This window comes from Callorhinus ursinus, unplaced genomic scaffold, assembly GCF_003265705.2.
Source record: "Callorhinus ursinus isolate GAN/ISIS: 27379988/994484 unplaced genomic scaffold, GSC_fseal_2.0 scaffold12, whole genome shotgun sequence".
Classification (NCBI taxonomy): domain Eukaryota; kingdom Metazoa; phylum Chordata; class Mammalia; order Carnivora; family Otariidae; genus Callorhinus; species Callorhinus ursinus.
In genome coordinates this window covers 66,980,954-67,007,357 of record NW_027397074.1, presented here as the reverse complement: position 1 = coordinate 67,007,357, position 26,404 = coordinate 66,980,954, and the positions used below count along the sequence as shown (strand labels likewise).

Sequence of the window (26,404 nt, the reverse complement as noted above, 5' to 3'; positions counted from 1 at the left end):
CAAATCCTTATTTTATTAATTCTTAGGTTCTGAAATTGTCAGTAAAATGATGGTAGGGCTCTTGTTACTTCTCTCCCACGTCTTATTTCTCTGAGTCCTCCGCTCCCACCGGTGAAGCCACCCACCTCCTTCCAGACATACACCTTCTCTCAGGTTAGCAGTTACTTTTGGAACTTCTCTCCTCTTGGCTATCTAGGGGTGAGAAGGGACCAGAGAAGAAAGAATGCAAGAGTGGAAAAAGATGAAAGAATTCACTGACAGTGACTCTGATATACGAGGCCAGCAGGGAAACCGTAGCATGAAAGCAGTTTAAAGGTGCGATTCAGACGGAAGGCGGTTTCTTAGGAAACAATTAAAGGTGAAGAAATTAAAAGGCCAAGTCTGTGAAATAGCAGCAAGAGAAGAATCTGTCAACAGTGCGAAGTTGTGATGACAAAGCACTGTGTTTGATAAATTAGGTCAGTATGAAAAAGACAATCAAGGAGGACGAGAACATTTGACATGGTCGTGAAATACAGCTTTGGAATGGATACTTAGGTTTATAATGCAAATTTGTCTCTTGACCAGCTGAGAATCCAGGTTGGGATTCTGGATTATCATTACTAGTTGCAAAACATGTAGTTTCCAAATATTTATAGTGTGTTGATATTTAAGAGTTTTTTCTTAGGCAGTGAAACTGGTTTAAAAACTAATTTCAGTATATGCCTTTTCATCAAAATGTCAGGTTCTTAGAGAGGCCAGTCCAGACCACCTTATCTAAAAATAATACCTTCCTCATTTTGACACTGTTTTAGTTTCCTCAAGCACTTAGCACTATTTGAAACCCTAATATTTATCTGTTTATGTGTTTATTATCTGTCTCTCCGCTAAAAAGAAGCTCCGTGAGGGCAAGAGCTTAATTTTGTTTACTGTTGTACCCTCAACTCTCAGAAAAAGCCATAGTGGAAGCTCAGTACATATCTTTTGAATAAATAACAATGGTAGCTAACATGATTGAATGCCTCGTGTAAGCCCGTCCCAAACAACCTCATTTAATGTTTACTATTGTGAACTCCACTCTAGATGCTGAAGCTGACGCACTGAGAGGTTGAGTACTGTCCAAAGTTACCCCGTAACTGGTGAAGCAGAGATAGTAATCCCTAAGAAGGAGAGTTTGTTTTGGGTTAATGTGGTCAAGACAGAATTCATTTTGGGTCAACATGGTCAAGATAGACTTTAAAGCTGAGTTTTGAAACGGCTGAGTTTTGGAGTGAAGTGGAGAGGGCCAGGAATTTGTTCGTACGAGGAAGAACATGTCTAAGACAGCTATAAAAGAAGTTTTCCATAAAGATTTGCAAAAACAGACCTTGTGAGATAAGATTGGAGGCGGGGGCACGAAGGCCAGTCTGAGGTTGAAATAAAATTGTTCAATTTTTTTAAAAAAATTAAAAAGTTAATTTATTACATAAATCTTTTCTGCATCAGATGGAATTGTTCTCCTAGTTAATGAAGGTGAATTAGTGAGGTCTTACTGTCTGTTCCCAGTTTAGAAAAGACCACAAACACGTTATTTGAAACCTTTGTTTTTTAGAGATAGTTCCAGGCAAAATTATATAACGGGCAATGCTCATCTTGCTGACTGATGTTCTCTACTCCTCTATTCCTGTCTCAAACCAGGTACCCACGGGAAGCAGATAGCATACCCCAAAGGTGTGATTAGAAAGAGGTTTTTTCCCCATTAAAATTTTTTTTATGATGGGGACGCCTTGGTGGCTCAGTCGGTTAAGTGTCTCCCTTCGGCTGGGGTCATGATCACAGGATCCTGGGATCAGGTTCCACATCAGGCACCCTGCTCAACAAGGAGTCTGCTTCTCCGTCTGCCTGTCGCTCCCCCTGCTCGTGCTGTCTCTCTGGCAAATAAATAAATAAATAAAATCTCAAAAAAAAAGTTATTAAAAAATCTTTTTACGATGGAAAAACTTAAACATGTACAATGGAGAGAGAAAATTATAAAGGAGACCCATTTACCAATTATTTATCAACTCATGGCCAAACATGCGTCAGTTCCATATCATTTTATCCCTAAATATTTCAGGAGGGATCTCTAAAAAACAAAGACCACTTTAAAAAACAGTCACAATATTATTATTACACCCAAAGAAATGAGTAATTCTGTAGGGGGTTGTGACTGCAGGGCCTATTAACAAAGGGTTAGGGGTTGAGGGAATTCAACAAGGGATGGTGAAGCCCCCTAGGGTTAGCAGTGGGAAGCCGCCGAGATGGCTCTGCAGGCTTGCAGAGATGACTGAAATCCATGGAGACCTGTAGCTGTGGGAGAGGTCTGTCTGGCAGGAGCTGTGGCCTTCAGCAGAGAAACAACCACTACCTACCCAGCAGGGACAGATGGGGGCTGTGCATGTCTCAGTTTTCCTCTGTCTACCTTCTCATCCCTGGCATGTCCTTTCCATTGACTAAACACAGCAGGAAGCCAGAGGGCAGGCTGGTATGGTTCATAGAAGTCAGCCTCCCAGGCACATAGCACACAGCAGGTTGGAGAAGGATAGAGAGTGGATCTGAACTGCATTTCATTCCCGCCTAGCACCACCCATCTCCTTCTCAGCCACACACCTTCTTCTAAGGATGCTTTTTGAGGCTTGCCTTTGCCACACTGTACAACAGACACAGAATCTATGACTTTGGGCCCCACCCTTCACCTACATGACTAAAAAAAATAATCTACGCTGTCAATATAGGTAAGCTAGCAGGGTTAGTTAGATATTTTGGTAAAGAAAGTCCTTTCCCTTCCCATTTCAAAAGCATTCCTATTTTCAGCTGATCTTGATGCTGCTGAAACATGAGCTCAATTTCAATATACCACTCTTAGCTGTTGATAAATCAAGACATAAGGGAGCTAGCTACTCTGTCTTTTTGAACTTGCTTTTCTTTGCTGTGTTGCAACTAGGTCTAAAATACTTAGATGAGAAAGAGTAGTTCTGGCTCATTTAAGATAAGCCTTTAGTAAGAAGCAGTTTGGAGTTTGCTGTTGGAAGCCGGCAGGGGTTATAAAATGCAGAGTCTAGTTAAATAAATCCTTTTACTATTAACTCCCTAGTAAGACAAGAGGGAGGAATCAGAAGAATGGTTAGTCTAGCAAAAGGAGAGAATAGGAATTACTTCCAGTTAATACTTGGTTACCCAGGCAACCATTCCCTGATTGGTGAAAGCCATCTGGAGTCTTGGTTGGATGGAAGGAAGAGACCTCAGGTTTTCCTTTTTGAATCTTTTTCTTCTGGCCTGGGAGAAAAGGGAGCAGGAAATATATAATAGGACAAAGCAAGTGGGGATCACCCCTGGATGGAGGTGTTGGTGAAGGAAGGGCAGTGACTGAGGGAGGATGGCTGCCTTTTCCCTGGTGCCTCCTTGTTGGGGCTGAGGTGGGATGTCAGAAAGGCTCAGAGCTCCTTGAGGCTTTCCAAGCAGCAAAACCCACCTAGAGCTCCTGCTCTCTACAGCTTGGAAGGTCTCAGGGCCACCAAATATTTTAGTTCTGGGAAACAACCAGAGACCTGGAGCCACAGAATTTTTAAACCATAGAGGAATCTTACAAATGATACAAGCAATGGAAGTCTAACACTTTTTTTTAGTTGAAGAGACAGACCAGGAGGCTTAAGGGATCCTCCAAGAACCACAGTTAGTGATGGTGTGTGAGTGATGAGAGGTGTTGCATTTCATTGACTCTAAGATACACATTTGAACATTCCCATGACCAGAGCTGTCCTGACGTTGATGTGATAAGGTGGAACTGAGTTATAGTTTGCTTGGTAACATTTTTTCCTTTCACAATGGCATATAAAATAATGGTACACTGTTTGCTCAGTGATACCTTAGATCCATAAAAATAGGGTAAATAGTGACAGAAGAGTGCAACATTCTGCTGCACTCTCCTTAAATCTTGCTCATCATTATGATCGTCTTGTTTATTCACGTCTTACAGAGATTAGTTATTTAAATTATTAACAGATTTTTTGTTGGTAGAGAAAGTACATTCAGGTAAAGACTGTTTTCTTTCAGATATCAGCTGTTCACATTTGGAATAAGTCTGTTGTGCTTAAGCAGCACTACTACTACTACTACTACTACTACTACTACTACCACACACACACACACACACACACACACACACACACACACACACACACATTTCACAGTAACCTAATTCTCCCTTCAGTCCCCTTCGAGTGCTACCCTGACTGTAGATGACTGAAACTGGGTGTCAGGGCTTGGTGATGACTGGGGTGATGGAAGGGTCGACTTTAGGAGTGTGGGTTGGGAGGGAAAGACTAGTACCATCTCCCTCAACTGCTCTAGGATTGGCCTGCCTCTCCATGTCTCACAGATCAGTTTTCTTCTGTGCTCTTCTTATTTTTTCTAAGTCTTGATCTTTTTCCCCTCTTTTCTTTTTTCTTCTCTCTCAAAGGTCAAAGTACCAAATGGGTTATATTTATTTGATGAAGATGGGAACATTATATGGTTTGTTATACCTCTACCTCAGGTTCGTGGTTCTTAAAATTCTGTGTGGTGAGCTAAGTGCCACAGTCATATTTCTTACTTGCATTATTTTCATACAAAAATCTCTAGTTCATTATAAAAACTGAGCAAATCAGAAAAGAATAGAGAAGAAAGTGAAAACAATGACCTTAATCCCATTATCCAGAGAGAACTACCATACTTGATTGTCTTTCCCCCAAATCTGAGACCTGCTTGTTTCTACTAAGAAAACACAGATTTGGCTTTGCTTTCTTTGGGTTGGATCTATTTGACGGATTTCTGAGAACATGGCGGGGAGCAGGCAGGCTCAGCCAAGGTGGGTGCAGTTGTAGGTTGTCTGGCCCTTACTCATACCTCATGTCTGCCTGATTGGGAAGTGACCTCCATTCCCACGAGGGAGTCCCCACATGCCTCAGATCCTCCCCTAATTCATCTTGTAGCCAGAGGCTTCTCTTTTGCCAGAGAACTGCTATTTCTCTCTCAGCAGCCTTTCCATAGCTCCCCAGAGGAGGGGAAAAAAAAAGACTAGCCCACTAAGCTTGCTTCTCTCCAGATCTATTATTAATGTGAGGGCTCAGAATTTTGCAGCTCCCCAGTGTAATATGTGAGGGCTGTGTGGGAGTGTGTATGTATGTGTATGTGTGTGTGTGTGGGGGGTGACTGAACCTCCTTACACGGACGGTATCACTCTCCTCCACGCCAGAATCTTCATTTTCTTTCCTCACACACTATTTTCTGAGGTCATGGCCTTTGGTTGTAAACTTTTCTTTGTTTGCCAATTTCTGGTCAATTTTTGTATCCCCCCCCTTTTTTTGGCCAGTTTTTGTTTCATTTTTTGTAGAGGGAAATAACATGAGCCAATTTATTCTGTTGTCCAGACCTGGAAGTTCCACGGGCAGGTTTCCATGCCCAGTTTAGTGTGAGTTTGGAAAGCTCACTAACCACCCTTCTCCTATAAGGATGAGCTCACATATAGTGTTGACCGGGGTTTTGTCTAAGCAGGAAGTGTATATATGCTACTTCCCCTTTGCTATAATATTAGATTAATATTTTCTTGAAAGAGATCTATGTTAATAAGCTTTAAAATGCCATTTTCTAGTTTTCTCATGCTTAGCCAATGCTTTTATAAAATCTCTCTAATAAATATGTTCTTTTACATTCCATTAGAGTGTTTGTTCTTTAGCTTTGCTTTCCAACTATGGAAGTAAAGTCAATTATCAGAATCATCTTTTATTTGCAAAAATAACAAATTAGTATGCTCCAGCCTTTTAAGCATACTGCAATATCAGTGCAGTGTCAGATGTCTTTCAGGGAAGAATCTAGCATTTGGATTATTTTGTTTAAATTTTAGAATGCTCTAATTTAATAAAAAGGTCAGTCCTCTTCATCTTTGATCTATTTGCCATTTAAATAACATTAACTCTCATGAAAAAAAAAGTGTGAAGATCAATGGCTCTATACACAGGTACAGTCAGGGGGGAAGAAAAGCATGTGGCAAAATGATTATAATCTGATTTACTAAATGAGGAGTTTGTTAAGGAGATACACATAGATGAATAGTTACTAAAAAAATTGTAAGGTCACTTGCAATCCCATCCTTCCTCCCCACCCCAGCCCTGAGACTCCAGGGGTTTTCTACCCTCATGGATTCATCCTGGCATGTTTGACAATTGTATTAAAATCATGCCATAAGCTTTTATAGAACTCTTCCAACAGTGTCATACATTTGAAGTTGGTGATGAGTTTGTCTAAAAGCTTTGCCAGTGTTTCTTTTTCCCCCATATTCTATGTAACAATTAATTAGCTCATCTGTAAAAATAGATGCTGGTGGCTAAACTCAGCATATACTCAGACAGTGTTTCCTTTCCATTAATTTTCTGTGTTCACAAGTACTTTATCTTGCATCTTATTATCAAACAGTGACTAAATGACTTAGCTTAGATAAGTAATTTTAGACAAGAGAACCTATATGTAGATTACATCTGTTATTATTAGTTCACAAAAAATGACGTGAAGAATACCCAAGAGAGCTGAAAGCAAAAACTTCACTTTCCTTCTCTGTGGCCTGCTCCAGCGAAGCATCTCTATGCTCACAGTCTACAGTCTATTCTTTTTTTTTTTTGCATTTTTAAAAAACTTATTATGTTAATCACCCTACATTACATCATTAGTTTTTGATGTAGTGTTCCATGATTCATTGTTCGCGTGTAACACCCAGTGCTCCACTCAGAACGTGCCCTCTTTAATACCCATCACCAGGCTAACCCACCCTCCACCCCCCTCCCTTCTAGAACCCTCGGTTTGTTTCTCAGAGTCCATAGTCTCTCATGGTTCATCTCCCCCTCTGATTCCCCCCCCTTCATTTTTCCCTTCCTACTATCTTCTTTTTATTAACATATAATGTATTATTTGTTTCAGAGGTATAGGTCTGTGATTCAACAGTCTTGCACAATTCACAGTGCTCACCATAGCACATACCCTCCCCAATGTCTATCACCCAGCCACCCCATCCCTCCCACCGCCCGCCACTCCAGCAACCCTCAGTTTCCTGAGATTAAGAATTCCTCATATCAGTGAGATCATATGATACATGTCTTTCTCTGACTGACTTATTTCACTCAGCATAATACCCTCCAGTTCCATTCTTAAACCAAACCTAAGTCTAAGAAGGCATGTGTCAGCAGTATTACCATATGACCTTTCTATTGTGAAGTATGCTTTATGGCATGCTTGGGGGCCAAGAGGACTTGTTGGCAGAGTTTGGTATGCTGTCACTCTAGTTTTGGGTAGGCCCCTTCGGGGAGGTTGCCATGAAGATAACAAAGAGACAGAAGGGAGAGCTCCAACTAGCTGTTTTGCTGCCACTGGAGCTAGGACTGGTGAAAACACCAGAACAGTGTATTCAGCCATCTTTCGGGTATGGATAGGATGTCATGCCTCCACCCAAATGTCTGGACAATCATTGGATTCCTGAATCTGCCCTGGGTTCTGACAAGAGAGTGGACAGTGGGGTGCTGTATATCTGAGCTGGAAAGGACACCTATGACTAGGCTTTCAGAGGCTGGTTCTAGATGCTGTCCTATGTCCTCTCCAGTCTGGCAGGCTCTTAGCCTAGACTTGGCTTCAGTGGCATCTTGAGATGGGGTAAGGGCATCTCTGAAAATGGTAATTTTAGGGCTATTAGACCTCACAAAGTCTGCATTTATTTGTACAAACTCTTTAATTGCTCTCTGACATTTTTTTTCTCTCTATTCTAATAAATGCCAATTACTTCTTACTTTCTGCCTCCAATCATCTATAATGGTGGTGTTTGTTTTAATTAGATCTCAGGTACAAAGAGTTAAGTTAATCATTCTCCTTAGTTCATAGCACATTGTCATCATTTATTGGTGCAAAGACTTCTTCTTATTTTCTTTTTCTTTCATCTTCCCTGATCACTGCTCCAATTCCCTTTTCTCTCTTAGCATTCACTCTGGTTTCTTTGATGTACGTCTTAAATATATGGTGTCTTAACTACATGTGTACCCTTGTTAAGTCTGCCATGTTGTTTTGCATGTGAATGTGTTTTTAATTTTCATCACTGGTATTATACTATACATCATACTCTGTTTTCTACTTCTGTCAGTCATCTCTATCCATGTAGCTATGTATATCATGAATGTTTGGTTAGGCTGCAGTTATGACCAGTCTCCTAAATTTCAATGTCAGCAAAACAGATTTTCTCATTCATGCTACGTTGCCAAAGCCAGATCCTACCCTGTGTCATGCCTGGTGGGCTTGAAGAGGGGAGGTTGATGGTGTGCCCCAGGATGGAGTGTTCATAGCCCCACAGCCTGGACTTGAGTTTCACATTTGCTGTCTTTCACTAAAACTCTGCCCCTGAATGAATCTGCCTATGCTTCTGCTGTGAGCCTTCTCTCTTCCTGGATCTTTTCTATTTTAGCTGTCTAGTCCCAAGCTAGGGCTGTGGAGGGGACAAGCAGGTAGAGGGACCACCCGGGCAGGCTAATCAGTCACATTCCAGTTCTGCCCTGACGTTAACCCATGACTGCTGCAGGGTGGGATGGTGCTGCTATTCATTTGCCCCAGCAGTAAGGGACAAGTAAAGTTCTATAGAGTAAAAAGAACACAACTCATAGGCACAGCACCAGTCTATCTGTCCATACATTGCCCTTCCTTCCTTCATACTGGCTGCCATATTTCTTCCACACTTGGCTACTACTAATCTTTTTCTTCCCAGAGTTTCTTCATCGTCTTTATATTAGGTATGAAGATTCATATACTTTTAGAGTGTGTGTGTGTGTGTGTGTGTGTGTGTGTGTGTGTGTCTAGGGTTGGGCTAGTGGAGGAATTCAATAGCTCTTGCATGTTGAAAGAAAAACCTTCAGTGTTTACACATAGTCATTATGTAGGAACAGTTATTTCATGGGATTCCTGAATGTGTGTGCCAATACCTAATTTTTTCAATGAGAGGTGAAAGATCTTAATAAATGGTTACTTTTTCTGAAAAAGTCCTCTTATGACATGGCAACCCCGTAAACGTAAATAACCGCTGCTAGAATTAGCTGCATGGTGTAACAGTGGGCACTGCTGTTTATTAAATATTAGTCAGTGGTCAAGAGTGGCTCAGCCCCCAGTTTTCTACCACCCTCCTCTCCTGTGCTGAGCCACAAGGGCCACCTTCTGTTGTTCCCCATGTTATCAAGCTAAGAGATCCCTTGATTTTCTTCCAACAGTCCAGATCCCAAATGAGTATAGGAAGGACAGGACTGGGGTGTCTGGGTGGCTCAGTGGGTTAAGCATCTGCCTTCAGCTTAGGTCATGATCTCAGGTCCTGGGATTGAGCTTCATGTAGGGTTCCCTGCTCCGCTGGGAATCTGCTTCTTTCCCCCACCCCCCATCATGTTCGTTTGTGCTCTCTCTCGAATAAATACAGTCTTAAAAAAAGAAAGAAGGACAGGACTAATTTCATTGCCTTTTTCTACTTCCTGACATGTGATACTGGCCCATTTGTATGCATGTTTTATAAACCTCATATTTATTGAGTGGAATTTGGAGGACTCTACATGACAGACTTTGTGAATAAAGCTTTTGTAAACTCAACTTGCCATTTGGTTCTAGATAACTCTTTCTGCTTTTTCCTTTTACTTCCTACATGGGCCAATAGGGCTCAGCATACCAAATATTTACTTTAGTGCCCTTGGTAACTCAGCATTATCCTTCTCAAGTACAGTTGGTTTAGAAGGACATTCAGCTTGTGGCAGGGGTATGTTCTTCTTTGATTTCCCTCATGGGCTTGTTCAATGAATTAAGTATTTTGGGAGATATTTTATTTTATTATTATTTTTAAAGATTTTATTTATTTATTTGACAGAGGGAGACACAGTGAAAGAGGGAACACAAGGGAGGGGAATGGGGAAGGGAGAAGCAGGCTTCCCACGGAGCAGGGAGCCTGAAATGGGGCTTGATCCCAGGATCCCGGGATCATGACCTGAGCTGAAGGTAGACGCTTAATGACTGAGCCACCCAGGTGCCCCAGATATTTTATTTTAAATGATTCATGATAGTTAATTTATGTAGGATGAATCAAAGAAAGAACCGTATCCTGTTTCAAGAAAGCATATTTTCCCAAACAACAGAGCCATGGTTTTAGAGTATAAAAACAACAGAAATGCCATGCTGGGTTAGATCAGACCAAACTGGATGTATCCTGTTCAGCGCTACCGCTACCGCTATGACAAGGATGCAAGTGGTTCTTTGTGGATAAGTGAGGGGTGGGTGCACCCTGCTGACAAGGTAAGTAGCTCTAATTTCTACTCAGTGACATGTTGGAACCATCATCCTAGATTATAGCTAAGTCTTTCTTGGAACCTACTTATACTTTCAAGTCTGTACCAATTCTCAGAATAAAGTTTCATGTTTGCCACCTGCTGGGTAAAGTGGTACTCTTTTTTATTTATTCAAAAGCCACTTTCTTCAGGCTTCGAGGGGTGCCTCTAATTCTAATATTTCTGAATTTGGAGAATGATCAGAGTTTTATTTCTTTTGTAATCCTTTGAGGTATCTTTAAATGCCTCGTCTTTAAATGTTTAAATACCTATGTCTTTAAATCCTCATGTCTCTTGTAATATTTTAGACATTTTTAAATCAATACCAACCATCATGTTTCTAGACTGTTCGAGTTTTAAAAATGTGATAGAACAAAGTGAAGAAATTGGTATTCATTTAAAATGTTTCTATCTTTCGGAAGTTTTATTCAAAAAACCAAATAGAGAATATATATAGTGGGAGGTCCTGAAATCACTTTAAAAGAAAAAAAGATTTAGTTCATGGGTTAGAAAACGGAAATGTCACAATGAATTGATACCTAAGAAATAGCCATTTGTCTGAAAGGTGAATGGTACATTCAGTTCAACAAACATGCACTGAGCATTTTACTGTGTGACAGTCACTTTTCAAGTCACTGGGAACAAAGGTTACATCAAACGTGGTTTCTTTCTTTCATTTTTCTTTCATTTTAATTTTATTATGTTATGTTAGTCACCATACAATACATCATTAGTTTTTGACGTGGTGATCCACGATCCATTGTTTTTGTATAACACCCAGTGCTCCATGCAGTACGAGCCCTCCTTAATACCCATCACCGGGCTAACCAATCCCCCCTCCCCCCTCCTCTCTAAAACCCTGTTTGTTTCTCAGAGTCCATAGTCTCTCATGGTTCATCTCTCCCTCCAATTCCCCCCCCCGCCTCATTTTTCCCTTCCTTCTCCTAGTGTCCTCCATGCTGTTCTTTATGTTCCACAAATAAGTGAAACCATATGATAATTGACTTTCTCTGCTTGACTTATTTCACTTAGCATAATCTCCTCCAGTCCCGTCCATGTTGATGTAAAAGTTGGGTATTCATCCTTTCTGATGGCTGAGTAATATTCCCTTGTATACATGGACCACATCTTCTTTATCCATTCATCTGTTGAAGGGCATCTCGGCTCTTTCCACAGTTTGGCTATTGCGGACATTGCTGCTATGAACATTGGGGTGCATATGGCCCTTCTTTTCACTACATCTGTGTCTTTGGGGTAAATACCCAGTAGTGCAATTGCTGGGTCATAGGGTAGCTCTATTTTTAAATTTTTGAGGCACCTCCACACTGTTTTCCAAAGTGGCTGTACCCAACTTGCATTCCCACCAACAGTGTAAGAGGGTTCCCCTTTCTCCACAACCTCTCCAACATTTGTTGTTTCTTTCCCTGTCCATTTTTGCCATTCTAACTGGTGTAAGGTGGTATCTCAATGTGGTTTTGATTTGAATTTCCCTGGTGGCTAATGATGATGAGCATTTTTTCATGTGTCTGTTAGCCATTTGTATGTCTTCTTCAGAGAAATGTCTTTTCATATCTTCTGCCCACTTTTTGACTTGATTATTTGTTTTTTGGGTGTTGAGTTTGAGAAGTTCTTTATAGATCTTGGATACCAACCCTTTATCTGTAGTGTCATTTGCAAATATCTTCTCCCATTCTGTGGGTTGCCTCTTTGTTTTGTTGACTGTTTCTGTTGCTGTGCAGAAGCTTTTTATCTTGATGAAGTCCCAAAAGTTCATTTTTGCTTTTGTTTCACTAGCTTTTGGAAATGTATCTTGAAAGAAGTTGCCGTGGGCAATGTCAAAGAGGTTACTGCCTATGTTCTCCTTTAGGATTTTGATGGATTCCTGTCTCACATTGAGGTCTTTCATCCACTTTGAGTTTATCTTTGTGAATGGTGTTAGAGAATGGTCGTTTCATTCTTCTGCATGTGGCTGTCCAATTTTCCCAGCACCATTTATTGAAGAGACTGTCTTTTTTCCATTGCATGTTTTTTCCCGCTTTGTCAAAGATTATTTGATCATAGAATTGAGGGTCCATATCTGGGTTCTCTATTCTGTTCCATTGGTCTATATATCTGTTTTTGTGCCAGTACCATGCTGTCTTGGTGATCACAGCTTTGTAATATAGCTTGAAATCGGGCAACGTGATGCCCCCAGCTTTGTTTTTCTTTTTCAACATTTCCTTGGCGATTCGGGGTCTTTTCTGATTCCATACAAATTTTAGGATTGTTTGTTCGAGCACTTTGAAAAATGTCTTTGGAATTTTGATCAGGATGGCGTTGAAGGTATAGATTGCTCTGGGTAGCATAGACATTTTAACAATGTTTATTCTTCTGATCCATGAGCATGGAATATTTTTCCATCTTTTTGTGTCTTCTTCAATTTCTTTCATGAGTGTTTTGTAGTTCCTAGAGTATAGATCCTTTACCTCTTTGGTTAGGTTTATTCCAATGTATCTTATGGTTTTTGGTGCTATTGTAAATGGAATCATTTCTCTAATTTCTCTTTCTACAGTTGTGTTGTTAGTGTTTAAGAAAGCAACTGATTTCTGTGCATTGATTTTGTATCCTGCCACATTACTGAATTGATATATGAGTTCTAGTAATTTGGGGGTGGAGTCTTTTGGGTTTTCCACATAAAGTATCATGTCGTCTGCAAAAAAAGAGAGTTTGACTTCTTCTTTGCCAATTTGAATACCTTTATTTCTTTTTGTTGCCTGATTGCTGTTGCTAGGACTTCTAGTACTATGTTGAACAATAGTGGCGAGAGTGGGCGTCCTTGATGTGTTCCTGATCTTAATGGAAAGGCTCTCAGCTTTTCCCCATTGAGGATGATATTCGGTGTGGGTTTTTCATAGATGGATTTTATGAACTTGAGGAATGTTCCCTCTATCCCTATACTCTGAAGAGTTTTAATCAGGAAAGGATGTTGTATTTTGTCAAATGCTTTTTCTGCATCAATTGAGAGGACCATATGGTTCTTCTCCCTCCTCTTATTAATGTGTTGTGTCACATTGATTGATTTGCGAATGTTGAACCACCCTTGCATCCCGCAGATAAATCCCACTTGGTCGTGGTAGATGATCCTTTTAATGTATTGTTGGATCCTATTAGCTAGGATTTTGTTGAGGATTTTGGAATCCATATTCATCAGGGATATCGGTCTGAAATTCTCCTTTTTGATGGGGTCTTTGCCGGGTTTGGGGATTAAGGTAAGGCTGGCCTCATAGAATGAGTTTGGAAGTTTTCCTTCTGTTTCTATTTTTTGAAACAGCTTCAGTAGAATAGGTATTATTTCTTCTTTGAATGTTTGGTAGAATTCCCCAGGGAATCCATCAGGCCCTGGACTTTTGTTTTTTGGGAGGTTTTTGATCACTGCTTCAATCTCGTTACTGGGTATTGGCCTATTCAGGTTGTCAATTTCTTCCTGTTTCAGTCTTGGCAGCTTATAGGTTTCCAGGAAGGCCTCCATTTCATCCAGATTGCTCAGTTTATTGGCATATAGTTGTTGATAATAATTTCTAATAATTGTTTCTATTTCCTTGGTGTTAGTCGTGATCACGCCCCTTTCATTCACAATTTTATTAATTTGGGTCCTTTCTCTTTTCTTTTGGATAAGTCTGGCCAGTGGGTTTATCGATCTTATTAATTCTTTCAAAGAACCAACTTCTAGTTTCGTTGATCTGATCTACTGTGTTTCTGGTTTCTAATTCATTGATCTCTGCTTTAATTTTAATTATTTCTCTTCTAATGCGTGGCTTAGTCATCGTTTGTTGCTTTTTCTCTAGTTCTTTAAGGTGTAGAGTTAGTTGGTGAATTCGGGATTTTTCTATTTTTTTGAGTGAGGCTTGGATGGCTATGTATTTCCCCCTTAGGACCGCCTTTGCAGTATCCCATAGGTTTTGGACCAATGTGTTTTCGTTCTCATTGATTTCCATGAATTGTTTAAGTTCTTCTTTGATTTCCTGGTTGACCCAAACATTCTTAAGCAGAGTGGTCTTAACTTCCAAGTGTTTGAATTTCTGCCAAATTTTTTCTTGTGATTGAGTTCCAGTTTTAATGCATTGCAGTCTGAGAATATGCAGGGAGTAATCTCAATCTTTTGGTATCGGTTGAGACCTGATTTGTGACCCAGTATGTGGTCTGTTCTGGAGAAAGTTCCATGTGTGCTCGAGAAGAATGAGTATTCTGATGTTTTAGGGTGGAATGTTCTGTAAATATCTATGAGGTCTATCTGGTCCAGTGTGTAATTCAAAGCTCTTGTTTCCTTGTTGATTTTCTGCTTAGATGATCTGTCCATTGCTGAAAGTGGAGTATTGAGGTCTCCTACAATTAACGTATTGTTATCAATATGACTCTTTATTTTGGTTAACAGTTGGCTTATGTAGATGGCTGCTCCCATGTTGGGGGCATAGATATTTACAATTGTTAGATCTTCTTGTTGGATAGACCCTTTAAGAATGATATAGTGTCCTTCTGTGTCTCTAATTACAGACTTTAGTTTAAAATCTAATCTGTCTGATATAAGAATTGCTACCCCAGCTTTCTTTTGAGGTCTGCTTCACTTTCAGTCTGGATGTATCTTTAGGTTCAAAATGAGTCTCTTGTAGGCAGCATAAGGATGGGTCCTGTCTTTTTATCCAATCTGCAGCCCTATGCCGTTTAGAGTGATTATTGAAAGATATGAATTAATTGTCATCATGTTGCCTGTGAAGATGTTGTTTTTATAGATTGTCCCTGTAAATTTCTTTTGTATATCACTCCTGGGGTCTTTCTGCTTTTATAGAACCCCCCTTAATATTTCTTGCAGGGCCAGCTTAGTGGTCACATATTCTTTCAGTTTCTGCCCATTGTGGAAGCTCTGCATCTCTCCATCCATTCTAAATGAAAGCCTTGCTGGATAAAGTATTCTTGGCTGCATGTTCTTCTCATTTAGTACCCCGAATATGTCTTGCCAGGCCTTTCTGGCTTGCCAGGTCTCTGTGGATAGGTCTGATGTTATTCTGATGTTCCTCCCTCTGTACATAAGGAATCTCTTCCCCCTAACTGCCCTTAAGATGGTTTCCTTGGTTCTAAGATTTGCAAGTTTTACTATTACATGCCGGGGTGTTGGCCTGTTTTCCTTGATCTTGAGAGGGGTCCTCTCTGCCTCTAGGACGTGAATGTTTGTTTCATTCCCCAGATTAGGGAAGTTCTCAGCTACGATTTGCTCAAATACATCTTCTAGTCCTCTCTCTCTCTCTCCACTCCCTCCGGGACTCCAGTTATTCTGACATTGGAATGCTTCATGGTGTCCCTTATTTCTCTGATTCTATTTTCATGGATTCTGAGTTGTTTTTCCCTGGCCTCCTCTTTTCCCTTTCTATCTATTATATTATCTTCCAGGTCGTTTATTTGTTCTTCTGCCTCAGTTACCCTAGCTGTTAGATTATCTAGATTGGATTGGATCTCCTTGATAGCATTTTTAAATTCTGCCAATTCAGCTTTCATTTCTGCCCTTAGAGACTCTATGTTGCCATTAATGTATTTCTCCATTCTAGCTATTGTCTTCACAATTGCTAGCCTGAATTCCATCTCCGACATCTTGGTTATATCTGCATCCATTTGTAAATCTGCAGCATAAGTCATAATCTCTGAGTCTTTTCTATTTTGGGGGCTCCTCCTCCTAGTCATTCTGTTGATGGGTGGTTGAGGGAATGTATAGAGTCCAAATTATTGACCAGAACCCAAGCAAGATGCACCTGTTTTTTTTGGACCTTAGGGTTGCTGGCCTCTTGTTTTCCCAACCTGTCTTCTGGGGGAGGGGCCTGCCATGCTGTTACTCAGGCAACTCTGTTTGGGCGGAGCTGCCCTGCCCCACCTGTGGCAGGGGATGCACTCAGCGGGAATCAGTTTTGGGGGCTTTTGTTCTCTGGTGGCTTTCCCTGGCAGCTCTCCACATCTCTTCCGCGAGTCAGAGCAGAAGAGACCATTTCCAACCCTCTGCCTCAGAACAGAGAGACCGCAGTCTGTTCTTCAGTGAGCTCTCCAGGCCACACTGTCTCCGTTTCTATCTGTGCTGCTATAAACTGCAGTGGCCTGGGTTGTGTGCCCCTCCGCAGCGTCCCCGTCCTGCCTCCAGGTCGGAGTGTGTCTCTGCCCTTTGTGCTTCTAAAACCGCCAGCCACCCCCAGATGGCACGCGCGACCCCGCTGCTCCGGGTTTCTGCCCCGGGGGCTACCCTAAAGTCCTTTCCCCGCCGCTACTGGTCTGCGAGTCTGTGCCCCGTCCCCAGCGTGCGAGGCTGTTGGTCACCGGTGGCGTAGGATCCCCTTGGCCAGGCACCCTCCTGTTGCCATTTATCCTCCAATATCTGCCCGCGGAATCACGGCTCCCCACTTCGTACCTCCAAACCAAACGCCTGTGATATTCTGTTTGTAGAGATCCAGATCTTACATCTCAGGCTGGTTTCGTGGGTGCTCAGAGTGGTCTGGTAGATATCCAGCTCAATTCCAGGGACCAGTTGAAATAGGTCCCCTACTCCTCTGCCATCTTTCCTCCCCCTCCACCCCGTGACCTTACATTTCTTGATATAAACTAGCAAGATTACCTCATGTGCTGCATGAACTGTCAAGAATGGTAATTCAGTTTCCTGTACTTTAGAGTTAAAAATAGACCCCAACTGGGTGCAGTCGGTTAAGCACCTGATTCTTGATTTCAGCTCGGGTCCTCAAACATGGTTTCTTTCAGGCCTTCCAGTGAGAGGGGACAGCCCACACAAAGCTGGGAACTTAAAACATGGTGTTTCAAACCAGGAAATAAAGTGGAATAGCTGGAGCATCATGTACCAGGATGGAAGTAGCAAGAAGAAGCTAGAAGGGCTGCATGTGGGGGGCAGGAACTGGATCCTGAGAAAGAGAGTGAGGCACGCAGTAGTGTTTTTGAGTTCCAGGGAAGAGTATTCTTTGCAAAACTAGAAGTCTAGACTAGTTGAGTGATTGGTTTCCTCAAAGCTTTTCTCTAAATTCCAGCCTGCAGAGCATTATTTTCCTACAGAACCAGGGCCATGTTGTGGTGCTGTTGATTGCTTTGATCCTCTTTTTGGAACCCTGCTGCCCCTAAGGTGGCATTCAGCAGAGGTTGACCAGGAAGCCATCTAATCTTCACACCCATGCTCCCCAGGTTCCCTGCACTTGGAGCTCTTCTCACCTGACCTCCCCTGTATCACCGACTGACCTTGAATACAAAGCCAGGTCTTGGGTTTTCCTTCATGTGTATGTCGAACTTCACTAATAAGTCGATTGTATTTTGCAAACTTTAAAAAAGTTACAGTATTTAAAAGGTTGTTTATGCTCAGATAATTCAGATATTTGTTGCATCTAATTGAATTTAAATAACATTTATAAATAACTTTGTGCCAGGGTCTGTGCTAGGTGCTCGTGACACAAAATCAGTTAAGGCCTTCAGGAGTGCGGTTGAGTAGGAGAAATGGGCAAAAGTGGATTGAGAAGTTTGAGACTCCTCCTAGTTCATGTTCACCTATTTCAGATTGCCTGACAGTCCTCTGTGTCCCAGTTAACTTGCTCAACAACTTCCACAGTGACTGTTTCAAGTTACCACTCTCTCCACTTCCCATCATTAAATGACTTCTATGATTTCACAGAGAAAATAGAAGATATCTTCCCAGAACCGTCTCAGTGTCTACCAAACCTTTAAATCTGCCCACACCCAAATCCACCTTTGCTCTTTTCTTCCTGTCATGGTGGCAAAGGTGTTCCTCCTAGGAAAGTTCCAGTTATTGTCTGGATCTGACCTTCTCCCACATTCTCACAGTCTCTCTGCTATTAACTTTTTAAAAATGGATTTCTCTCTCCTTTACTATGTTTCTGACCGCCAGGGACACCAGAATTGGACTTAGATGAGCTTTGCACGGCACCTGGATTAACTGTGACTTCTTGCCTGCAGAGATGCTTCTGATGGCTGTGAAATATGCCTTTCCCATGGACTATAATTAAAATGAGCCTCACACTTTATTAATGAATTCTTCCTTTTCAGTGTCCCAAGTGATCCAAATGCTAAAGATACAGTATTTCACAGCAGGTTGTGCAACCTTTTATGTAATATACCCTTTAAGTAAGTGGGTTATGGTCTTGTGATTAATGCGAATTGATGTTCACATTGAGAAAACAAGAGGTGTTAAACTCTTTAAGAAACCCAAGAGCTGTAAGGAGATTTTTGTGATTCATGCTAATAAGATTGACTAATTTGTTATTCTACAAATGGCATGCCTGTAATTTAATTTTGATTGACAAATGGTTCCAAACTGTTAAGAACATCAGTATCATACAACATTTGAACTCTAGTTTTCTATAAAGCTTGTCTGAAAAATTATTCATGGTTTTCCTCTTTGGAGAATTTCTTTAGGGATCTTTTAATTGTTTTCTCCAAGTGTCATCAGCTGTGCTTCCAATTTAAAGAAATAATTTCTGTCTCATAATACCTACACTCATTTATAAAAGAACTCAAAAATATCTTGCAAAGAAAAAGGCCACCTACAAACACATTAGGCCAACCTTCCCCTGGGATCAATTATTGGGTACTATGGAATCTGAATGTGGAGATAAACTGAAGTCAGATTAGGTTATATGTGGGTCTCAATGGAATTTTCAGTCTAGCTCGAGCATCTTTCAAAATAGAATGAAGTTGCTGTTGATCAGGTTGGTAGAATATTTCTTTTGTTGTAGGTACTCAATCATGATCATTTCTTGATTTTAGGGTAAATTGTATCCAGTGTTTTTTTCTTACTTCACTATCTTCACCCTCTCTGCCTTGTCTTGTCATTTTTGCCCATTATCATTACCACCACCACTACCGCCATCATCACCACCAATGCCGTCGCCACCATTACCGCCACTCCTACCACCATCACCACCACCACCACCACCACCACCACCATAATCACCACCAAAACCACCATCATCATCACCGTCACTTTCACCACGACCATCATCACCTTTGTCAGAGTTTGAATTTCTGCACTTTTCTCAGTGCTTTACCTCCATTGTCTCTTACCCTTAGACTAGCCCTGCAAGGTGAGTTTTGTGCTTATTTAACGAGTGAAGAAAGCGAGGTTCATAGAGTTTAATGAACTTGTTCAAGTTACTTGGTAACTGCTAAAACCTGCGTGGGAAATTGGGCCTGAAGGACCTTAACTAACTACTTTGTTTCCCTCCTGCTGCTTCCATGAGTCCTGCCAGTCTTTCCTGTTCCTGTAGTTTGTACACTATATGTGTTCCCTTTTTCCCCTAAGGTAACAGGAAATGGAGAAGAGATAGCAGTTTCCTTATTTTTAAGATTAAAAATAAAAGTGAAAATTCAACAATTAGCAAGTGAGAAGTAGTAAGAGTAATTTAAAAATGATGTAGGAACATGTGATATTAAAACTTTTATCTGCTTTGGAACACAAATGAGAAATGCTAAACCTTCAGAATATAAAATACAATTTACATTTAATACTGCCAACAGAAGAAAAGAGTAGCATGTAAATTTTTAAAATGCCCCCCAAGGTACACACTACCCCTTCTTCAGGTTTGTCATCCATAAACTAAGTGGAAGCAGCTTGTCTCCCTTATGTGCTTCTGGGCTTCTTATCACACTGAAGAGTCTTTTCTTTGAGATTTTCTGTAAATACCAACTTTTGATATGTCTCCATTTGTATTTCTTAAAAGCCCAATAGAGAGCTATAAACTCAGAGACTCAAGGAATATGGGATGATGATGAAGGGCAGAAGTTGCAATGAAACTCAACACCTTTGAGAAGATCACCTGATACGTTTACCGTAGAAAATGTTGATGACCGCTTAGTTTCATGTGCTTTTTCACAACCACCCAAGTTGGGTTTTAGATGTTCTTTCTTTTATGATATGTACTGATCCATAGGAGGGATAACTTACTTCTTACCAGGGTGTTGCTTGTGGGGAATTTCTGAAGGTACTTGGTCTATATGCTCAAAGGTAACCAGAGCCCTGGAGTAATTGAGTTTATTATAAAAGCAGATAAGATAATTTTCTGTAGGCAGGCCATGGCTGGAGAAAGGTCTGGGATAGCACAGATTCTGAGAACGAAAATAGATCCCACGGGTCAGGCTGAGAGACCTTCAGAATATAGAGTCTGCAGTGCTACCCTAATGAGACCTGACCTCCTACAAAGTCCTTCTGCACCAAGGGACCAGGTGGTCACATGCTTAGTCATGCCAGCATATGTTATTCCCTAAGGAAGGAAAAGTGCTTCATTTTTGTTCATTGTAATATATAGCACATACGAACTGGGAAAGAAAAAAAAAACCACTTTGTTAAGAAAGCATTTCATAATGTCAGGTTCCTTAGGCTGACTGTTAAGGCAATCTTGTTTTTAAGGTAGGGTTTACCTATTTTGGACATGAGTGTGTAGTAGTATCTGGAGGGCTTCTTCAATTCTGGACTTTGTGAAGCCAATCAAAGTGTTAACTAGGAGTGATTGAGTCCATGCTATGTAATAAAAACCGTATCTATTTTACTCACCTTGAATAGAAGGAGGCAGCAGAGCACAAGTACGTGCAGAACAGGCTGGGGAGCCAGAATGGTTTAGAATCCCATGTTGTCACTTTCAGCGGTGTGTGTTAGATGAGTTACACAATCTTTCTGGTTTTTCATTTACCCCACTTGTGAAATGGGATAATAACACTTACTGTGTATTATAGTTGTGGTTGAATGATGTAGTAGAGGTGAGGTCCTTGGTTTAGCTTCTGGCATACCAATGCTAGGCACAAAGGAGCCAGTGGGGCTGTGATTTAAATTTCCAATTCTTTCCATTAAAACTTGGGATACTCTGTGCTGTTGTCTTCTTTTCTGCTCTGGTTCTGATGACTCCCAGCCTCTGCTGGGCACTACTGTGTATCCATGTACTCCTGTTCCACTGTCTGAGGATATACCCTTGTTTCAGGGACCTGCCTACCTATGTGGTTCCTGCTATTGCAATGCCTCCAGTGTTAAATACCAATTCTTTGTCAGTTGTTTTCCAGGAGGTGATTTGTTCTTTCTCATCCGATCCCTTTGTTCTATGTCTATCTGCTTTTCCATTTCACTGAGGCATTTTAAACTCCTTTGATTGAAGAGTTGCTTTCTAATTGGTAGTTTGGGCAGAAATAGATACCTGAATTGACTCCCCTGGTACAGCCATTCAAGAGATATTCCTTGTAGATTACTTCATACCTGGTATGGGGAAAGTCAGCGCTTCTCAAACTTTACTGTGCAGAGTAATCACTTGGGGAATCTTGTTAAAATGCAGATTCTGGTTCAGTAGGTCTGGGTGAAGCCCAAAACTCTGCATCTTAAACAGGTTTCCAGGTGATGCTGGTTCAGGGACCATACTTTGAGTAGCAAGTAGTTGGGGATCTTAATGCGATGGACAATTGAGTTCCAAGATGGTTAAGAGTAGGCACATTATATCTTAGAACAACAGAGTTTTCTGTGCTCCTCTATACTAATTTTCATTTAATCACTTGTTAAAGCTATGTTTGGGACACCAATAATATGCAAAACTCTGACATTTTTTGTCTGAATAAATAACAAAATATATGCTAAAGTCTTGACATATAACTGTATAGGGATTCAGCATTACAGATTAAAAAAAACCCAGTAAAATTGAATGTATAAATTAGTTCAGAAGGGTGTTTAAAAAGAGGTGTTTTGAGCCCAGCTTGAAAGATACAGCAAATGTGGATTGGATGATATTGGAAATAGGCTAAGTCAGTGCACTTGTAAGGGGCAGAGGGTGGACTTAATCCCTAGGGACTGGGGGTGGGCTGGATGGGGTTTATCCAAAGCAGAGACTAAGAGAGAACTGCAGTGCAGGGCGCCTGGATGGCTCAGTTGGTTAAGCGAATGCCTTCGGCTCGGGTCATGATCCTGGAGTCCCGGGATCGAGTCCCATATCGGGCTCCCTGCTCAGCGGGGAGTCTGCTTCTCCCTCTGACCCTCTTCCCTCTTGTGCTCTCTGTCTCTCATTGTCTCTCTCTCAAAAAAATAAATAAAATCTTTAAAAAAAAAACAAACTGCAGTGCATTTGTTCTTCAGACAGAGGTAGCCCACCAAGCTTGCACAGGGCATTATGAGAGAGTTTAACAATATGCATGAGGAAACAGGATCTCTTTCAAGTAAATCTAAACTTTCTCCCCTCTATTAGTGGGGCCTGTCAGAGGACCCTCATCCACAACAGCAGGAAAGCAGCATCCTTACTCTCTGTACTTCTGCCAGGAAACCTCACCTTTCAGTTAGGGAGGCGGGCCTTCTGACCTTTGGGAAGCATTGATTAGCTCTTTCTGAGGGCTTCATTGGGCTGCTCAACTTTAACTCATTGGTCCATTCATTTGTACATTTAATATTGTTGAATTGTGTGCCTATATTTGAACTTCATACTAAGGGTGTGCTGATTACATGTTTGCAATTAAATAGCACCAATAACAACAACAACAAAATGGCATCTAACCTGGAGACAGATGCTTTCCCCTTGCCTGCCGAAGACCTTCATACATTGCAGGTAGGCCCTGGTGTTAGGTGATTAGCTTCTGTTCCCCTTTTATTTTTCCCAAGCAAACTTCCTTTTAATCTGGAGACCCTTTCTTTGAGTTGAAGAGCAGCCAAGAGCCTTCTTTTAGGTCATGGAAGACTGTTCCAAGAGATGCCAGGACTGCAGAGATGAGGTGGGGTAGAAAATTACTATACAATGAGTAACCCTCAAATGATCATGGGATTTTTGAGTAATTGGAGGTGAACAGAGGGATGTTTTTGAAAGGGAGGAGATTAGTAGCCCTAGCTATCTCCTGGAACTTGTCTTTGGTGAAATAGCTGGATGATTGAATTCAGTTCTAATCTTGCCAATTAAAAGGTAGGGATTTCAAGGAAACCATACTCCTGATTATCATATCCCTTCTGAATTCTCAGCTAGAAAAAAACACTAGCACTTCCAAAAACTTGTTCTCCTTCCTCTCCCCCTCTGGGTCTCTCAGTCTGTGGATCTCTGTCTCTTTGTCCTGCCTCCCTGAGCTGTGAGACACCCCCCACCCCCTTCTTTAATCTTATGCTCACTTTTGCACTGGAAAGCAGCTGTGAGTCTTGTCAAGCCAAATCTCTGGGAACTACATAGTCTTCCAGGGATATCCCAAGAAACTGTAGAGTGCTCCAAGTGTCTCTGGCATTCTCTTCAGCAACAGACACCCTTGTGCTGCTTATTGTCCTCTGAGACCTATTTATTACTCACAATTAAAAAAAATAATGAAAGCAGAGCAGATTAAACAATAGATCAATAACTTTTAAACTCCAGATACGATTTACTAAATAAACAGTGTTTGTTTCCTGGACATGCTCTCTTGATGCTGGCTAAGGGCCTTTCCTAGTACCCTCCCAGGGCCCTGGAGTTGTCCAAGGCGTTGTCTACCACCAGATTTCTCCTCTTTTTTCTGCAGCTCACCCTGTATCAGACAGCATGAAATTGTTTCTCAAGGAGAATTTATCTTATAGATACTCCATTTTTATTTTTTAAAGTTTTTATTTAACTTCCAGTTGGTTAACATGTAGTGTAATACTAGTTTTAGTAGAATTCAGCAATTCATCACTTACATACAACACCTGGTGCTCATCACAAGTGTCCTCCTTAATCCGCATCACCTATTTAATCCATCTCCCTGCGCCCCTCCCCTCCAGCAACCCTCAGTTTGTTCCCTAGAGTTAGGAGTCTATTTTATGGTTTGCCTCTCTCTTCTTTTTTTTCCTCCATGTTCATCTGTTTCTTAAATTCCACATATGAGTGACACAACCTTTGGAATGGGAAAAGATATTTACAAATGACATCTCTGGTAAAAGTTTAGTATCCAGGGGTGCCTGGGTGGCTTAGTTGATTGAGTGTCTGCCTTCAGCTCAGGTCATGATCCCAGGGTCCTGGGATTGAACCCCACATTGGGCTCCCTTCTCAGTGGGGAACCTGCTTCTCCCTCTTCCTCTGCTCTCTCTCTGTCAAATAAATTAAAAAAAAAATCTTTTTTTTAGAAGGTTAGTATCCAAAATCTATAAGGAACTTATAAAACTCAACACCCCAAAACCAAATAATCCAGTAAAGAAATGGGCAGAAGACATGAATAGACATTTTTCCAAAGAAGATATATAGTTGTCTGATACATGAAAAGATGCCCAACATCACTCATCATCAGGGAAATACAAATAAAAACTACAATGAAATATCACCTCACACCTGTCAGAGTAACTAAAATTAACAATATAGGAAACAACAAGTGTTGGTGAGGATGTGGAGAAAGGGGAACACTCTTACAACTGTTGGTAGGAATGCAAACTGGTGCAGCCACTCTGGAAAATAGATACTCCTCTTTTAAAAGTAAAGTTGCCTGCAAACAATGATTTATGGAACTCTACATCAAGAACTAATGATGTACTGTATGGTGACTAACATAACAAAATAAAATAAAATAAAAAATCATACCCTCAACTCCTAAAAAAAAAAAGTAAAGTTGCCAGATAAAATACAGGATACCCAGTTAAATTTGAATTTCAGATAAATAATGAATAATCTTTTGGTCTAAGTATGTTGTATGTGATATGGGACAAAAGCCAAAAATTATTTATCTATTTATTTATGCTAAATCTGGCAAAACTGAGAGCAGGGCTTATTCTATTTTCTTGATAAGTCAATGTCTGTTGATACTTTATGTATCATTTTCTATATAATCACTCTATGCTGCTTCAAAGTGTTGAGTGGCTCATATTTACTTTCAAAAATAAAATGAATTAAGTCTAATTTTGCTTTGAGAAATTAATAATGCCACTTGGCACAATTAGCTACTCTTACTGTGTTGCAAAACCAGGACAGGTATCATTGACCTATGGCAACATGAAAACTGGATATCACAGAACTGGATTGTGAGTCTTGGAAAAATGGCTTATCTGGATCTAACAACCAAACATAAATCTTTAACTGTTGAATTCAGGCTTTAATTCCTTTGTATTATGTTTTTGCACAACACATAAACTAGTGTCTTGAACCACATAATTATGACACGACTACACTGTTGCTTGCATACCACATGAAGAGAATATGAATCATAATACAAGAAACTTTACTTGGAAGCTTATTTATGAATATAACATGACTATATAAGTACACAAAAGGGAAATATTTCTGATTATGGGTAGCTTGAGGTCACTGTTTTTTCCAAGGAGAAATAACTACATCAGATTTAACAATAATTTCCATCAAGCTATTTACAGTTGAGAAAATTAAATAAAATGTCATTGTTTAATTATTATTTGTTACCCTTAATTAAAATGTTAATTGAGTACATTTGTATGTGCAACATATTTAATGTGTTGACTTTTTGACAAAGGCAATGATAATGTTTTCTACCTTCTACATTTAAATGCTTAATTGTTCACTTGACAAGTATTTTGGAGAAAAGACAAATATATTTAAGCAAACAGAGCAGCATAGATTGAAAGGTTATTTTTCTGCGAGAGCTGTAGATAGTAGATCTGTAGGAAATCAGCACTCTAATCACTAGAAAGGAAATCTACCAGAAGTATGCATTTTGGTCTTTTATTTGCATACGAGAAAAAGGGACAAAAATTAATCAGCCATAAAATGTCCATCCAGAATGACATTTTTAAGTAAAGAAATTGATCTTGAGGAGATGCATTTTAAATATATTCTTGCCTCACTAACAGAAGAGGCTAAAAGATGATAAGGACTTTTATATTCTTTTATATTGATGTACACTTGGACTTTTCATTTGACAACACTTGAGACATTTGTTTAAAACAACATATAGACCTATGCTGCAAAATTGGTTTGAATTTCCTTTTAACAATGGTTGTGATTTCTGTTTTCTATGCAAACCTACTGTACTGACCTCTGTTCAGTAAATAAACATGCTTTGTGTTTTGTAAAGCAAGGGTTTCTTGTATATCAGCATAAAAACAAAATGGTTCCTTT

At 40.4% G+C, this 26,404-nt stretch overlaps 1 protein-coding gene across 7 annotated transcripts in view; it reads left to right on the top strand.

The window, feature by feature from the left end:
* The window catches only part of GRM8 (glutamate metabotropic receptor 8), a 752,293-nt gene that overhangs the window by 90,549 nt on the left and 635,340 nt on the right, over positions 1–26,404 (top strand). The gene's annotated exons all lie outside the window — the stretch shown is intronic.